Raw genomic sequence first — 18,848 nt, forward strand, 5'->3', positions numbered from 1 at the left:
TTTTGACTTTATTTTTGTTTATGGTGTAAGTTGGTGGTCTAGTTTCATTTTTTTGCATGTATCTGTCCAATTTTCCTAACACCATTTATTGAAGAGACTATCTTGACTCTGTTGTATGTTCTTGCCTCCTTTGTCAAATATTAATTGAGCATATTGTTTCGGGTCCATTTCTGGGCTCTCTATTCTATTCCATTGATCTATATGTCTGTTCTGGTGCCAGTACCAGGCAGTTTTGAGAACAGTGGCTTTGTAATACATCTTGATATCTGGTATTGAGATCCCACCTACTACTTTGTTCTTTCTTGCGATTGCTGTAGCTATTCAGGGTCTTTTTTTATTCCAGATGAATTTTTGGAGAGTTCATTCTAGGTCTGTGAAATATGCCATTTGTATTTTAATGGGAAGTGCATTGAATTTAAAGATTGCTTTGGGTAGTATGGACATTTTAATGATGTTGATTCTACCAATCCAAGAACATTTTATGTTCTTCATCTGTTTATGTCTTCCTCTATCTCTTTTTTCAATGTCCTGTAGTTTTTTGAGTAGAGATCTTTTATCTCTTTAGTTAAGTTTATTCCTAGGTAGCTTAATTTTTTTGGTGCGATGGTAAATGGGATTGTTTTTTTTTTGGTCTCTCTTTCTGTAAGTTCACTATTGGTGTATAGAAATGCCATAGATTTCTTGGCATTAATTTTGTATCCTTCTACATTGCTGAATTCTTTTATTAAGTCTAATAGTTTTTGATGGAGTCTTTAGGTATATTTTTATAATATCATGTCATCTGCAAATAAAGAGAGTTTTACTTCCTCTTTTCCAATTTGGATGCCTTTTATTTCTTCTTCTTGTCTAATTGCAATGGCGAATACTTCCAGGACTATGTTGAACAGGAGTGGTGAGAGTGGGCATCTCTGTCTTGTTCCTGTCCTTAGGGGAAATGGTGTTAGCTTTTGTCCATTGAGTATGATGTTGGCTGTGGGCCTGTCATATATGGCTTTTATTATGTTGAGGTATGATCCTTCTATTCCCACCTTGCTGAGAGTTTTTATCAAAAATGGGTGTTGGATTTTGTCAAATGCTTTTTCTGCATCAATTGATATGATTATGTGGTTTTTTTCTTTCAATTTCTTTATGTAATGTATCACGTTTATTGATTTGCAGATATTGTACCATCCTTGCATCCCTGGGATAAATCCTACTTGGTCATGGTGTATGATCTTTCTGATGTAATGCTGGATCCGATTTGCTAAGATTTTGTTGAGGATTTTGGCATCTATGTTCATGAGGGATATTGGCTTATAATTCTCTTTCATTGTGTTGTCTTTACCCGGTTTTGGTATTAGGGTGCTGCTGGCTTCATAGAATGAGCTTGGAAGTGTTCCTTCCTCTTGGATTTTTTGTAGTAGTCTGAGGAGGATAGGTTTTAGTTCTTCCTTGAATGTTTGGTAAAACTCCCCTGTGAAGCCGTCTGGTCCTGGGCTTTTGTTTGCTGGAAGCTTTTTGATGACTGCTTCAATTTCTTCCATAGTTATTGGCCTATTGAGAGTTTTGGATTCTTCCTGGTTGAGTTTTGGAATGTTGTATTTTTCTAGGAATTCTTCCATTTCCTCCAGGTTGTCTAGTTTGTTGGAGTAGAGCTGTCCATAGTATTTTTTAACAATCATTTGTATTTCTGTGGGGTCTGTTGTTATTTCACCTCTATTGTTTCTGATTTTGTTTATTTGGGTCCTCTCTCTTTGCTTCTTGGTGAGCCTGGCTTGAGGTTCATCATTCTTGTTTATCCTTTCAAAGAACCAGCTCTTGGTTTCATTGATTTAATGTATTTTTTTTTTTGGTCTCTATGTCATTTATTTCTGCTCTAATCTTTATTATCTCCTTCCTTCTGCTCACTCTGGGCAGGGATTTTCTTCATAAACAATTATGTCATCTGTAAGTGGGAACTTTTGGTGCCCTTTCTAAGCAAATCAGAAAATCATAATTGGAAATTTAAAGGATTTTCTACTAAAGAGTGCTGTCATGTAATGATTTTGAAAGACAAATAAATGTTCTATGAAAGCAGAGGGGTAGCGTTTAAAAAGAGCACTTGTCTCTTTTCACATATATACAAAAATCTGTCAGTTCCGCAACACAATTTTTTTTCTGTGTTGAGCTGGTAACTATGTCACATGATAAAAAGTGGGTTGGCTTTGATTCCCATAATTGAAGCTGGACCCATCAAGCATGATTTATACTGTCCTCTGTTTTGGGAATAATGAAGCATGGGCCAACTGTGAAATTAGCCCTTCACTCTGCACAGGCTTTAAGACTTCTCCAATTGCAAGGGCATCTTCTACTATCCAAGAGGTCCCAGAGTATCAAAGTCTATCTATGTTCAGCTAAGTAGGAGACAAACTTATTGTAACTTTAGGGCTGACAGCAGAGAGCTAAGTATATGTCCTAAGAGTCACATAAAACACAGAAACAAAACTCCTGACATTTGGTCTGCAAATTTAACCACTAGACCACATTTCCTCCTTTTAATTTCCATTATCCTTCACGTAATTACATAAATGCTTCACTGTGTTTATGACACATGGCATGGATTAAAGAGCTGAATGTGAAATATTCTGTCTGAGAAGGCACTTACTTTGAACAATTGTTTTAGTTGGATTGAAAGGTTATCTTATGCACTTTGAATACAGGTAGATTCATATATTAGTAAGGCTTCAGACCTGTATCCCAGAACCCAATGGCAGGAATTTCACAAGTCCCTAGGAAGGCAGTAGAACTAGGATTTAGAAATCTTGTCTAGGATTTGGAAATCTTGTCAGTACTCCCTCTAATTCTCATCTCTTCTCCCAAGATATCTCTCTCTCTCTCTCTCTCTCTCTCTCTCTCTCTCTCTCTCTCTCTCTCTCTCTCTCTCTCGTTCTTCTGCTCTGGAATACATGCGATGAGAACCATCGCTCCAGAAATATACCCATTACAGGCCCACTACTCTCTGGAAAGAGATTTTTGAATGGTCTTGTTTTATTAGAGGTCTACCCTAAGACCAAAAAGTAAGGCCAGAGGAGTGGGAACTTATTCTACAAGAAGACTCTGAAGAACTATTAAAGGGCAAGCTGTGGAAAAATTCAATAAGTTTTGCACAGAATAAATCGTTGCATATTATTACTTCTTTCTATTATATGCTCAGAGTTTAAAATCCCCTATCTATCAAGTCAGTTTGTTTATGAGACATCAAGTTTGAATTTTACCATGCTGCCAGGTCTTTCACACCTAGGTTCACAACCCAGAAGACTGGTCACAGTTTTATTTCTGTACTAAAATTGCAACACTTGAAAAATCAGAATATTAGGATTTTAAGCAACTTGGCTCAGGAAGTACAGACAAATTTAGCGACCTGATAAAACTTTGACACCCAAGAGGAGTGAAAGACTAATTGACAATTATCATAAACCAGGGTTTTTTAATATATATATATATATATATATATATATATATATATATATTAGTGTATATATATATGTTTTTATTGATTTTTTAGAGAGAGAGGAAGGGAGAGAGATAGAGAGATGGAAACATCAATGAGAGAGAAACATCAATAGGCACCCTGAACTCCCCTCACTGGGAATATAGCCCGCAACTCAAGCATGTGTCCTGACCTGGAATTGAACCAGGGACCTCCTGGTTCATGGATTGATATTCAACCACTGAGCCACTCCAGACGGGCTAAGTCCTTTTTCAAGACTGTGTGGCCTAAAGTAAATCATTTAACCTTTCTAGTTCTTCATTTTTTTATTTATGAAATGGAAAAATAAGATCTATCTAGTTTGTCTTCTAGTATTTTCATAAACATCTGATGAGTTAGTTCATGTGAAAAATGCTTTATAAACCATAGAGCACTACAGGAATATAAGATACTACAATCATGCTTGTCTTGGGATTAATGTTACTGAAAATAAAAATAATAACCCTACAAAGTATTTTGTGTTTATTTTAATATAAGGAGAAAAATAATTTATATAAATGTCCATATTTCTTTTTATAAGACCCTTTGCAGGTTATTTGTCATCACTTTATTGGAGGCAAAAATGAGGACTGAATAAAATTACTTGCCAAATTATACCTAAATAGTCATGGAACAAGACCTACTGCTAATATCTGATATTATAGAAACCAGTTTCAAAATCCTAGCCCAGGTTGTAATCCTATTTATATTATAGAAGAAAGGAGTTTTGAACTATAAAAATTCCCAGGAAATGACCCATGAGTCAATGCTTCTGAAAGAAACAGGGAGTTGAGGAATAGCTCACTGAATTTCATTGTTCACCTTCTCTTGTTTTCTCCTAACAAATGGAAAGTGCCACTAAACTTAGTTTGTGGCCTCCCTCTACTGATTCCGTGATCTGTACAGCTCTTCATGCTCCCAGGAACTGTGCAAAAGACTGCAGCTTCTAGGATGTAACTACATGCTCCAAAGTCAAAATGCCCTTTGGTGTATTTATCTCTCTCCCAATTGGTGCAAAGATTCCTGAGTGGCATGAAACAACAATGTACTTACTTAATATCTAAATTTTCTGGAGTGAGGAATTTGATTTCTGAATATAAGAGAATGATTTTTGCTCTGTTCTCTTTTAACAGACAACCAGAATCATACAACAGTTTGGCAAATACACCCCCACCCCCTGAAATCTGCTATTCTCACACAACTAAAATGTGAGACTAGCTTCAGCTCCCAGCCAGGGATAGTATGACTGAAAATCAAGAAGGATTTTCCTGTGGATTGGCTCCATCAAGCTTGCCCTCAATCATGGTGAGCAGCCCTTGTTTATTTTTCTTCTGTTTAATAACTTAAACAGCTCTGAGAAGGTATGAAACTAGAAAACCAAAAGCCATTTCATAGCAATGGTGTCATCAAAAGCATTTGTTATTTGTTTATTAGGGTGCAGCCTACAATGAAAATGCCCAAAGAATCTGTCTGTGTCCATTTATTATCAACATAGGTATTCCAAATTTATTCTACTATCTTGGTTTAATTGGAACTTTATTGAGAAATGCAGGTGTCCAATGAGACAGCATTGAAAATCTAGTTAAATCACCCATATAACATGGCTTTTTTTCTAGGAAGATCATACGTAACTTGTATGCCGTTTGTTTTCCAAGGGGAGGGTTTTAGGTATTAAACTGAAATCTAAAGTAAGGTACATTGATTTACAGGAAATTGTTCCTTTACACACAAATTCATCATTTACAAATACTATTTCATGGGGCCAGATGGAAGGAAGGCTTATGTTTTTTAGACAACTATGTCATCAACCATGTTAGTGTCTGTTTATAAACATTACTTCCCAATTTGAGGATCCAAAGTTCACAAAAATATTTGTTTTAAATTATTTCAAATAAGCAGCATAAAATTTAGCCTTAGGGCTCACTTCCAGGGAAAATTGTATTCATTTATATTTCATAGAAAAACAAAAGGGCAGGGTAGGGGTGGTTAGGGAATCAAGGGCGTACCAATTATGAGGTTAACACCATTTTCCTAGGAAATGATATTTGTTCTTTTTTTTTCTCAAACTAAGAAAATATGATGTGTCCCCATCTCCTTTAATGTGAGAACTTTGAAAAATCCCCCAGAATTTTCCATTTGCTGCTCTGAGCTTATAGACAGCTCTTTTATTGAATAGTATATTAATTTGTAGACCTTAAAATGGTTATATGTCATAGAAGATATTAGCCTTTGGTGAAAGGTACTAAGATATGTCCCAAAACTACTTTTTCATGGCCCACTGCCTAACGTCTTAATTTAAGAGTGATCCATCCCTGAGGAGAATTGAACCACGAGTGCTGCCAGTTGCTGAGGCAGGGCTCCCTCCACTTACCCCACTTCCCGCCTCTCTTCTTCACTTTCATCTGAGATAAGACTGCAATCAAGCCAGGGCATTTTCTATGTCTAATTCATCTATCCCAAAGCCTTATTGCTAGGAAAATTTTCTTCTTTTTGGAAAAGGGTTCAAAGAAAGAAAATGTGTTGAAGACACAGAGATCTGGGAGAATTTTGCCCATCTTCACAGGACTGTCTACCTGCTGTGCCTACTTAGGAATGTGATGTTATCAGTGTAGAAAAGGCACAGGGGCAGGAAGTGTGTGGGACTGTTACTTTCTGCTGAACCTTTTCTCTTGAGTTTCAAAGAAAAACATTCAGTATCCAGTACATGTGTAGTTCAAACAAGCCTTATGACTTCCTGGAAGCCACAAATTATTCAAGTGCGACAGAGAAACACCCCGGTTTTGAAATTCCGTGGAAGATGATCATGCTATGAAAGCATTTTCTGATATCTAACCAGGATGCTAGTGACTTCGATTTCATGTGCCTTTGCCTTGGCCATCTAATCATATGCTGAAATGAAAAAAAAATGGGTGTGTCAACTGTCAGACTTGATCCTGAAAGCTTATTTTTCATTCATATTGCCTGAAAAATAAGATTGTATCTGGGTTGGTTTCCAAATCAGTACTTTATTAGGCTTTGCTCCCCTGTACATATCTCAGCATTGGGGATTTGGGCACTATCATTGGCAGAGGAAGGCAGCATTGGTCCCTTTGCTCTGTTTGGCACAGTCTACTTTTCACAGTCTGCTGCCAACTCTACTAGAGAACCATCCGCCCCTAACCTATCCTGCTTAATTTCCCACAATGCAATCATTTTCCCTCCATGTCTGTGGCTTCAGCCAGAGGGAATAAACATCTGCTTTGTTCTGCTTTACGCTGCAGACAAATTAGATGGTTCTGATCCATGACTCATTTTGTTTTACTTGGTCCTCCTCAGAATCTCCAAGACCAAAAGCAACCAGATAACCAATTTGTCTATTTAATTCAAGCAATCTATTTTGTTGGGGAAGGAGGACTGAGGCTTTTTTGTTTCTTTTAGTTTAGTTGTTGTTGTTTTTTACTCTAAACAAACTAAGTTTGTGTGTGTGTGCGCGCGCACGATTTTATGCTGAATTTGCATATATCCTATATATTCCACTTCCTTTATCTTTTTTGCTTCTTTTCCTCTTATCTGATTCTGTTGCCTTCTGTATACAGACTGACATAAATTTTTTCTTTTGTTTCTCTCAATTACCATTGCCACCTACAATCATAACTGTTTCCTAATCTTGTAAATTTTATAATTTATAAACTTACTGCCACCCCTCGAGGTTCTCAGTGCATGCCTGCCATTGATCTACAGACTCCATTTGACCATATCTCACCTCTGAAGCAAATCATGCCCCTTGGGCTCTTCTTTCAGTTTTCCTTTTTCTTTCTTTTTTATATTTTCCTTGTTTCTTTAGGGACAGGACACTGTAGATCTGGGGTTTTGCATTCTTTCTTTCAAGCATCATGAACTTTAATTCTCCACTTAACTGATCTTAACTGTGGCCTCAGATTACTCCATTTATTCCTTCCAAGCCTGTTTTAGACATTATGCTACAAAAACACCCTAGGAGGTAAATTAGCATCTGTTTCTTTTATTTTACAGATGGGGAGTCGGAAAGTGGAGAGGGATTGGGTATAGAGCACCAAACTAGAGGTTAGTAGTGACTCAAACTCCTAGTCCTTGTTTAGTTGCTTCCAGGGAGTCAGCTCCCTTCCTTCAATGTTCCAAGTTTTCCATGGAGCCCCAGTGACTAACAATACAGCGAGTGGCTCATAATGTCTGGTTGCATTCTTGACGGGAACCTTCCCTTTGTAGACCAGGTTTTTCTACCTCTCTCCCCAGAAGCTTCTGCATTCCAAAGCCCTGGCAGCCTCTCTTTCAATGCACACTATTGTGCTGGAGCCTCATTTGGGCTCAGATAAAATTTTAACTGGTTTTGGGTGGTTACTGTTTCATGATCCCTGACCTCCTTCCTTTTATCCCAGATCCCCAAGAGCCAAGAAAGGATACAGTCACTTATGAATGCTATTTTTTTAACCTTCCTGCCAATTGAACACATAAAGTTCGTTTCAGGTCATGACAGAAAATTTTAATTGCAGTAAATAGCCACGGCTCATGAACAGTTACAAGAACCTGCTAGAATTTTCCTCAGAAATTAATGCACTTAGCTGTGACGTGTTGATTAAGATAATAAGCTGTGTGGAACCTAAGAAATAAAATACTTACTAAGAAGAGCTCCTGGTGGCTAACTGGGATCAATTAAAAAAGAAAATAGAGCATAGCCGTCATTTCTACACAGGGACCTTTCACATAAACTGCATTTCAGGGAGAAGTCTGCACTGAACAACCTGCCTTCTGCACTGAACTGCCTGTCTGTACTGTGTTCCTGCCCTCTGAGCCAGCCCTTATAAAGGGGTTCCTAGAATCCTATTTCAACCAATGGGACTAAGACTTTCTTTTTCCATTAGAGCTGTGCAGCTATATTTCTGTCAGTTTCTTCACTAATCAAAGCAGTTCTACTGTGACCAATCAGGATAGTGCTTTTTGGACCAATCAAACTGTGAGCATTTGGAGACTTCATTTGCATGAAAATGGGCTAGTCAGACACCAGGGGCAGGGACTTCTGTCTGTCTCTGTCTAAAACGGCTTCCCTCTGGCTGGGACATTGCACTTACTCTTCCACCAAAGACTGAAGACTGTGTTTCTCACTGCAGCTAAAACACCAAAGACATCTCCCTGGAGCCAACTGGCACAGGGCAGGAAGACCTGGAGCAGGTGGGGTAGAGCAGAGCAGAGCTGTCTGGACTGAGAGGTACTTCACCCCAGGGCCTCCTTACAGCATGCAACATCACAACTGAGCTGTTTGCACTGAATAAAATGTTTCCTTCTTTACTGCACCCCAAATTGGGAGTTCCTGTTGGCATAACATTGGTGCCAATGACAATCAGGTGACAGCTACAAGATGAAAATTAAGGTATAATAGAATGGATGTCTTTTCTTCCTCTCCAAATATGAAGCAAAAGAAAAGCAAAATGAAAAAGAAAAGGGGGAGTTTGGCCATGTCCCTGGCCACGTCGCCCGCTCTCGCCATCTTCGCAGCTTCCTCCCAGGGGCCCCTGGTGCCACCGTGAGCATCTCCCTGCTGACCTGAACCTGTCCCACCTAGCCATCCTCATCCTGCTGCTGAAGAGCTGGAAGACACGCTCCCGCACCAGTATTTCTGGAAAAAGCCAGCTTCTCTTTGCACTGGTCTTCACAACTCCATACCTGGATCTTTTTACTTCATTTATTTCATTATACACTGAGTGGCCAGATCATTATGACCACCCCATCAGTACAATGAAGTGAACTAGTTATGCAAATAATAATAAAACCTTGAGGGTATTTGCTTAGGAAGTTTTCAATGTTCATATTTTTGGAAGTGTCAGTGAAGTACTGATTGGGGTGGTCATAATAATCTGGCCACTCAGTGCATAGTACATCTAGGAAGCGTATCTGCATTGCCTGCTCCTATGTAACAGTGTACCTGATCTACATGAAGTTTAAGGCAACTTATGATGGAAACCATGATACCTTCTGAGTGGAGTTTCTGGTGGTCCCTGTGGGAGGACCGCTCATTTCTAGTCAATCGTGATTTCTCTCCTCTTAAGATTCTGTGGACCTTCTCTATCTACCAGGAATCGGTGGCCATCCTTCTGCAGCTCTTCATGATCAGCAAGACTGGGGAGGCGAAGACCATCACCGCCCACTACCTCTTCTTCCTGGGCATCTACCAGGAGCTCTACCTCGTCAACTGTGCCTGGCACTTCTACTGTGAGGGCTTCTTTGACCTCATTGCTGGGGTGGTAGCATTGTCCAGCCTCTACTGGGGCTTCTTCTACTTGTAATCACACAAGTACTCAAGGAAAAGAAGCTCAGTCTGCCAGGGTAAGTGCCAAAGACCATCACCAGCACCTGTCCTTCGGGGTGCTTGGACAGAATTCTTACCACAGCAAAGGCACAAGATGCTCCAAGTGGAAAATCAGAAACTTAACTCTTGTTGCAGATAGTCATCAGTGGCTCTGTAGCTTACATTAAACATTTATGATGTTGATTGGTGGCTTACATTAAACTTTTATGATGTTTATACACCATACTACTCATTCAAAAAAGATATATTGCATGTGTGTATGCATATGTAAATCAACAGCCTGAAAAAATATATATGTAATCAACAGATCAAAATTAATTTAAATGAGGCATAAATTGATTAAACTTCACACAAAAATATTGCTTCCCAAATGCCATTTAAAATACACGTATATGTATTAAAATATATACATATGTGTATAATATATACACCACATATACCACATATGCACACATATATATTTACTATATATAATATACATATACTATATATAGTAAAATACATTAATGTTCATGTGCATGTTTATTCTTTTCTCATCTAGTTTTTGTCAATTCTTCTTTCTTTACAATTGACCTTCTCTAACCCTGTTGAGACAGCAGCTGAGTTGTAGGGGGAAAGCTTTCAGTTCAGCACCAGTGGTCTACCCTATTACTCTACCCATGAGACACGGTGACCTTAGTACATCTCCTTAACCCTCCATGCCTCATTTCTATGAACGAAAGAGCTTCTCAGCTTCATTTGGTAGGGTCTAATGGTAGGTAGCTCCGTGTTGCAAGAGCTCTCTATTGAGATCCACACTTTCATCAATTCTAAGATCTTTAACAGTTTACTGTCTCTAAATTTACAGTTCATTTTCAATGGACGATGTTTCATATTTACTAACATCTTTTCTTTCTTAATAGTACATACTGGTAAAACAATGGTGTTTCTTAGAGCTGATGCTTTCTAAATTTAATAAAATGTGGTCTGGATCAAAAGTGTTTTGCAGGTTAATGTTATTATTCAGAAGTCACTTGTTTTCTTGTTACTGCAAGATAAGCCATGGAATGAATCACCCTGGACTGTTCTAAACAACTAAAGACATTCACTGAGTTACAAAGTACCCAGCTGAACCAGAAAGAGGGACTAGACAACTACAAGGAAAAAATATCTCTCTTGAAAATTGCCATTCTTAAAAGAGTCCCTAACTTAGTTTAATGATTGCCGTCACTCTCCTGAAATTCTTAATAAATTTTTAACTAGGGGTCCTAAATGTTCATTTTAGTCTGGCCTAGAAAAATTTTGTAGCCTGCCTTGATGGGAACTTTGTGATTACAATATTAAAAGATATTCAATCCTTCTTCCATTAACCTCTGGTCTCTGGCATAGACGACTTTCAGTTTCTCAAAAGGAGTTATGAGCTACGTAAGTACTTGAATCAGAGTATTTTCAAGCACACGGTGTTCTGTTTTCAGAGACTGTATCGTATCAAGCTCACATTGGCGAGCAGTTACATACTGACCTCAGGATTTTAAAGGTTAGAAAGGGATAAGAATTTCGAAACCTTTATCTTTTAAAATAAAAGTTATTAAGGAAAGTACATGTTCTATGTTACAATTAGAAGGAGAAACCCCCTAAAACTTCAAGATACCTTTTTTTCATGTATCCATGTAATATATGGCATATCATAAAGTTTTTTTAAAGTTTTATGCATATAGAGTTACTATAAAAATCTATTCTGGTTATATTTTTATCTCTAGTCAACATCAATTAGGGACAAATAAGATCCAAGCCCTTGGACAACTTTCCCTGCTAAAACAAAAATATGTAAAAGAATTAAAGTCCCTCCGTTGAAATCTGTTATCTAGAGTCAAATTTGATCCAGTAATAAATTGTGGAAATTATTCTATAAAATACATACCCTAAACTCAGAATTTCTTGGTGATTTGAGTGAAGATGTTGATGGGATGAAATGAACATACTCACTTAAAATAACATGTTGGGCCCTGATTGGTTTGGCTCAGTGGATAGAGCGTCGGCCTGGGGACTGAAGGGTCCCGGGTTTGATTTCGATCAAGGGCACGTACCTTGGTTGCGGGCATATCCCCAGTAGGGGGTGTGCAGGAGGCAGCTAATCAATGTTTCTCTCTCATTGATGTTTCTGACTCTCTGTCCCTCTCTGTAAAAAATCAATAAAATATATTTTAAGAAAATAACATGTTGGATTAAAAAACCTTCATAAGTATATAGAGATTTTGCCCCAATCGAAAAATTTTTTTCAATTTCAAGTGTGTTTCAAATTTTAATATTTCTAAAGGCTTCAGAGGTGTGAAAACATATAAGGAAGCAAGAAGATACATAAAGACTTCTGAAAAGGTCTTTATTGTTATTTGTGCAATAAAGATTCAACTAATGAACAAGATGAAGGAAACTACGTTAAAAAGGAAAATAATGGGTGAAATTAAAAATATAGTGCAGAGGATACTACCAATACCCAAATCCAGTCACTTCTTTTTCTCATTGCCCAAGGGAAATACAGACATGGAGGACTACAACCACAGAATACTTTTTATTACTACTAAGTTTGGAGCCCAAACCACAATATAAGACTGAAAAGCATTAGGCTGGGTTGTTCCTTTTGAAGATTTCTAAAAACAGATTCAATCATGTCTATTGTATCTCAAAAATTGATGCATAGTCTGCATAATATTAAGAGTGGTTAAGGAATAAGGTATAAGATAAAGAAGAATTTAAAATCAGTGTTTGGGGGTTCTGTTTTTTGTTGTTGTTCTTTTTTTTCTCTCAGTAATTTCACATTTTTTCTTTAGATGGTTCCTCTCTTATTCCTCAATGAGAGTCATCTCCTGAAAAATTGTAGAGGTGTACTGAGGCAGTCCAAGGTCTAGGGCACATATCCACATTCTTGAATGCATTCTTCTCCAGAACAAATATAAAGAAGACATAGTCACTCTCTTCCAAAATGTCTAATATTACAAATCACCTACCTCCTCTTTATTTTTAGTTACACTTTAGTCTAACATTATAACTCTTCACATTGCTTTCCATATTTTCTCTTATATTTAGCAATCTCCCAAAAATGCAGTGTCATATCTTCAACCTTACAGAAGCAATAGCTGCCTCCTTTCCTTTGACTTTCTAGGAAGGTTCTGGAAGAATTGCGGTAAGGGAGAAGAAGGGCAAAAGAAAAATAATGGGAATAAGAATCCTGTGGTAATCTACAGACTGATTCTTTTAAAGAATTGGTTGTCTTAAGGTGGTCACTACGGTTATATAAACTATTTAGCAATAAAAATGTGTAATACATGTTACATATAATTGTAAACTTTTATCACTTCCCTTATGAAGGCAAGAAAAAAAAATTAGGAGCCAGTAATTTAGGAAAAATTTTCTTAATAAATAAGTACACCCAACAACGTTCTATATCAGTGGTTCTCTGCCAGAAGCAATTTTGCTCTGTGCACTCACCCCAGTGAACATTTGGCAAGGTCTGGAGACATTTTTTTTATCACAACTAGGGGGGCACTACTGACATCTAGTGGGTAGAGGCCAGGGCGCTGCTAAAAATTGTCTAATGCAGAGGATAGCGCCCTCCCCCGCCCCCCACCAACAAAGAATGATTTGGTCCCAAATGCCAATAGTGCCAAAGTTGAGAAATCCTGCTGTATTTTTTTCAGAGACAAATGAGAGAGAGAGAGAGAGAGAGAGAGAGAGAGAGAGAGAGAGAGAGAGAGAGAGAGAGAGATATGAGACTGACTCATTAGGAATTGCCCTCACAATCCCTCAAATGGGTTGCTTCAACTCCAGAGGAGTCACCTGCTCAGGAGCTGGTCTTATGGAGACAGACACCAAGAGTCCAGTCCCTGTGTTCTCTCCTTCACTCTTTGTCGTTTTAACTACAACAACTCCTAAAGGCTCAATCTCCCCTAGCAATTGAACCAGCTCTCTCCTATCTATGATTTAAACAGTTGTCAGTGTGCTTTGACACACAGAAATCAGACGTCTTAAAGCTTGCTGAAGCAAAAATCTGTGGAGCTGCTTAAAAATAACCTGCCTCAAAGGGTATCAAGAGGTAGATATTTGAATAAACATAAGGGAGAATATACTAAAAATGGTCCAAGTAAAATCTGAAAATTTGATAAAAATTCCTTTGTTATTTTGATTTTCTGTGAATATCAGGGTAGGAGGCAGTCAAGTTTATACCACTGATTTGTAAGAACTCTCAACAAGAGCACTAACTTACCATCTTCATTTTAACTTTTAGCTGCCACCTTCACAGTGATTTGGTTCTTCTATGCCAACTTGCTATTATCATTCTTATGCGTCTATTTTTTCTTCAATATAATGTGGGAAACTGTCTTTTGTGGCTATTCCTACTATGAATATCTACATTTTTTAACATTCTCTAAATGGCACCATGTCTCTCAAACAATTGAAATCACAGAGCCTTGTAGGTAGCCATCAGAATAATCTCATACCAATGGAAATTATTATGCTGAGCAGGAAACCATAGAAATGACCCTATAAAGTATAAAATAAATTAGCTATACAAGTGTAATAAAAAGCAAACATTCGTCTAAAACAGCAAAAAAAGATTAATTTAGAGTTTTATCAGTCTTTTTCTATCCATTTATATTGTTCTTACATATAAATGTATGTTTGTGAATATGTGTGTGTGTGTGTTTAAACTTATACATATGCTTATTAAAACTTTTGGTTATTAATTGATATGTTTAGTCTTATCATCAACATAACTGTAAAATGTGTAGTAGAGGACATTACAAAAATGAGTACCTAACAAGTGTTCTAAGGGTTGACAGAAGCTGAACAATGCACTCCAGACTTTGCTTACCACATACCTTAAAAGAAAAAAGTCTTTTTTTAGTTAACATTACATATTTTCATGCTAAAGTATTGATCTTTAAATAATATATTTTTCATTTTCCAAGAATTAAAAGAAGATAATATAAGTAATCAAGTCTCAAATTACTGACAAGTCTCCTCTAATCAGTATCAATAATAAATGAGGTAACTCTGCCCAAAAGAAAAAGAGAAAATACTTAAGGTGAAAAGAAATAGCTGTGAGAAAAGAATGACATATGGTGGGACATATTTGTTATTTTTTAGAGAGAGAGGAAGGCAAGAGAGAGAGAGAAAGAAAAACATCAATGGGATGCTTCCTGCACATCTCCTAACTAGAGATTAGGCCCACAACCCCAGCATGTGCTCTGACTGGGAATCAAAGTGGTGACCTCTTGGTGCATGGGACAACACCCAACCAACTGACCCACACTGGCCAGGGCCAGTGGGAGATATTAAAGAAAAGAAGGGGGGCCAGCCATATCTTGTAGTCTCAATCTTCTTACCTGTAATATGGGATGACTAAATATATGTGAAAGTGCCGAAAAGCAACACACAGATAATTTAATATTAACGTGCTAAAAGGAAATTCGTCTAGCAGTGACACCCTCACTTTTTTAAAAAATATATATATTTTATTGATTTTTTACAGAGAGGAAGGGGGAGGGATAGAGAGTTAGAAACATCGATCAGCTGCCTCCTGCACACTCCCTACTGGGGATGTGCCCGCAAACAAGGTACATGCCCTTGACCAGAATTGAACCTGGGACCCTTCAGTCCACAGGCCGACGCTCTATCCACTGAGCCAAACTGGTTAGGGCAACACCCTCACTTTTAAAGGCATACCTGTGATGATGAATGGCCACTTAGTATCATCGATAAAACTGGGGTTTCTACCAGAATTTGTGCCAGGGAACTGATCCCTCTCTGCTCCCTTCCCTTGTGATTCTGAATCACTCCAATCAATCAATCATAAGCTAAAAGGTACCCAAACAGATGAGTTCCATCATGTCAGTAGCTGTTCCAATTTATATGCTTACTAGAGGCCTGTTGCATGAAGAGATTTGTGCAATAGGCCTTCCTTTCCCCTGGCTGCTGGAACCGGTTTTACTCTGGCACCTGGCACCCAGGCCTTCGCTCTGGCCGGGCTCCGGCCAGAGCCAGCCCCAGAGCCGTGAGGCTTTGCTGCTCAGGCTTCGCTCCACCGCTTGGAGCCATGTATGCAAATTAACTGCCATCTTTGTTAGATTAATTTGCATACCCTCCTGATTGGCTGGTTAGCGTAGCAAAGGTATGGTCAATTTACATGTTTGTCTATTATTAGGTAAGAATGTATGGTGCACCACTCTGTGAACTATGGAAAAGAGAGCTATTGCCATTATCTCTTCTGTGGCCAAATAAAGTGGTGATGATGGTAATTAATGATAATTCTAACTTTAAAACAATAGCTAATATGTATTGGCTGTTAACAAGTATCAGGAACCAAGCTAATTTCTTTGCATTGATTTTCTCATTTAATGTTCACATCAAATTTATAAGAAAGTTTTAATTATTATTCCCATTACATACATCCCCCCCCCCCCATCTGTAGGGGATATGTTCCAAGACCCGCAATGGATGCCTGAAATCATAGATATAAGAGAACTATATATATACTGTTTGTTCCTATGCATACTTTCCTATGATAAAGCTTAATTTAAAAATTAGATGTAGTAAGAGACTAAACAACAAGAATAAAATAGAACAAGTATAACAATATACTGTAATAAACATTATGGAAAATATCAGGGCCATTATTAAGTAAAATATGGGTTCCTTAAACCTAAGTACTGATACTTTTATTGTAGATTGCCTGGATTGCCCTTCTCCTTTGCTACTGGGAGTGGGGTTCTGGGGTTGCTTCTGGAATAAGAATTTTTGTAGACCCCATGGGAGAATAAGATGTGGTTCAGTTTTATTTGCATGGAATTACAGGCTGGGTTTCAAAAGTCCCATTTTCCTTAATCTAGTCCTGAAAGAGGTACAGCTGGGGCTTCAGTAGAGCTAGAAGCAAAGCCAGTGGCCAGAGTTTCATTCCATGGTGGAGTTGTGTCTGACAGAATATCAGGCTAGTTCCAGTCCATCAGTCCATTGTGTGTGGGGTAAACATCGCTGAGGGCCGTGGGGGCAAAGGCAGAGAGTGGGCTCCCTGCCACACAGAGCCAGGAGCCCAGAGAGCAAGAGAGGCAAGAGAGGAAACTCCTTTGTTCAGGAGCTTCTGTATCTTAGATTTCGTGCCCTTGCAGTGGCTATGCCTATTCTGGCCAATGACCTGCTCTCAGGTGTGACTGATAGGTAACCCAGACCTCACTGGGCATGCCTATATTATTTGGCCTTCCCTTTGTTCCTTTCCAGTTTATTAATAACTGGGTTAAATACAACAATATCAATACCATGACAGTTGATCTGATAACAGAGTTGTCTATTAAATGACTAATGGGCAGGAAGCATATACACTGTGGGTAAGCTGGACAAAATGATGAATCACATGCTGGGCAGGATGGAGAGGGACAGTGAGAGATTTTATCATGTTGCTCAGACTGGTGAGAAATTTAAACTTATGATTTATATAGTCCTGGAATTTTTCATTTAATATTTTTAGATCACAGTTGATCTCAAGTAACCTAAACCGTGGTGGGAGGAACCTGTGGATAAAGGAGGACTACTGCACTGTATAAAAGAATGAGGTCACAACAAGATTAAGTAACGTGTTGAAGGTTACACAGAGAAAAGGTTTGGAGGCAAAATGAGAATTACCTAGATTATGTAGTGACAATACAGGGTTAGAGAGTTAAGAGACAGGAGACAAGAACAAAAAGGAGAAAATTTTGCAGAGACAACTATATTTAAGGTGTTAGTCTGAGATGGAAAGAGAAAGAAGAGGCAGCTTTTGAAACACTTTATTGTCAGTTCTCATTTTTCTCAGGTTTGGCCAGATTGTCAAATCTTCGACCTTGGGGAGCATGTCTGATACTTTTACCCCACTATGATACCAGGCACTAAATACTTGTCTGCTGATAAGCATATTTTTAGTAAAATTAAAAGGTGTTCTGGCAATGAATGGAGTGTATTTACAGCTTGAGCCCCACTTACCTTGTGCCATAGGAGAGGAAGTTCAACCCCAAAACACTCAGGTGTTTTTCAGTCCTTTGGGAAAACACAAGTAAATTTACCTTTTTCCAGGTAGGACTATGTCATTAACAGAGTCTGGGGAAAAGTTAGTGTGAACAAAAGCAGAGGCCCTGAGGAGGGAGGGAATCACCCAGGATGCTGCAGTCCACAGCTAGCATTGCTAATCTCAGGATAGCCAGATTGAAACTGTGACAATTTGAAGACCCAAGGAGAGAGACTTGAGCTAAAACTTGATCTGAGAATCTTTTGAAAAAGTGCCATGTTCACAATTAACATTATATGAGCAAAGGGCTTTGGTGCACAAGGGACCAAGGGAGAGATGCCAACAACATATGGAGGTTCAAAAGACTCAGAGAGGTGGGGCTGGAACAGACAATTGTGGAGTGAGGCTGCCTGCTGAGGACCTGGGAGTGATGGAAAGCAGACAGCTATGTGACGGCATTTATGCAATTGCTCTTTATAATGGTTTTGGTGACTAGGATTAGTGTTTGCTAGTGCAAAGGCACTGGCAAATCAATAAAGGTAAATATTACACATATGAATTGGGGCTCAAACACTAATGCAGATGCTCAGCTTGGGATTAAACCCACAGAGGATCACTGTGACCGTTTCTACCACAAACTCTGATTCATAGGAACAGGAATAATTATCTCTCCCATTTAAATGGTGGTGGAGATCAATTACATCCACATTTCTTTCTGATAGTTGTAAACAGTGTTTTTCAACACCAGCAAGATAGTTTAAAAGGAGTCATGTTTATGTTAATAATCTTTATTTTGCTTGTTTATGTTAACACTCATGATTGTGTAACCCCCCCCCCCTACTTGTTCATTAATTATATATGGGGATCACCAGGACACTCCGCTGGTTCCTCCATGGGGTTCACAGCAGTTGTGTTTCCTCCATCACCAGAGTTCCTATTAGAACCATCTACAGTGGTACCCACTGCTGAGTTGTTTCCACTGTGGCTCTGAGGGTCCCTGCAGTCTCTACCACCACCCATCACCGGAGCCT

At 38.4% G+C, this 18,848-nt stretch overlaps 1 pseudogene across 1 annotated transcript in view; it reads left to right on the forward strand.

The window, feature by feature from the left end:
* The first annotated feature begins 8,858 nt into the window (after positions 1-8,858).
* LOC308513779 (ER lumen protein-retaining receptor 2-like) overlaps positions 8,859-18,848 on the forward strand; it is a 60,486-nt pseudogene continuing 50,496 nt past the window's right edge. The window contains exons 1-3 of the transcript in view: positions 8,859-8,870; positions 8,996-9,201; positions 9,374-9,823. The product of the transcript in view is annotated as an ER lumen protein-retaining receptor 2-like (transcript). The remainder of the gene's footprint in view (positions 8,871-8,995; positions 9,202-9,373; positions 9,824-18,848) is intronic.

This window comes from Myotis nattereri, assembly GCF_964212035.1.
Source record: "Myotis nattereri genome assembly, chromosome: 2".
Classification (NCBI taxonomy): Eukaryota; Metazoa; Chordata; class Mammalia; order Chiroptera; family Vespertilionidae; genus Myotis; species Myotis nattereri.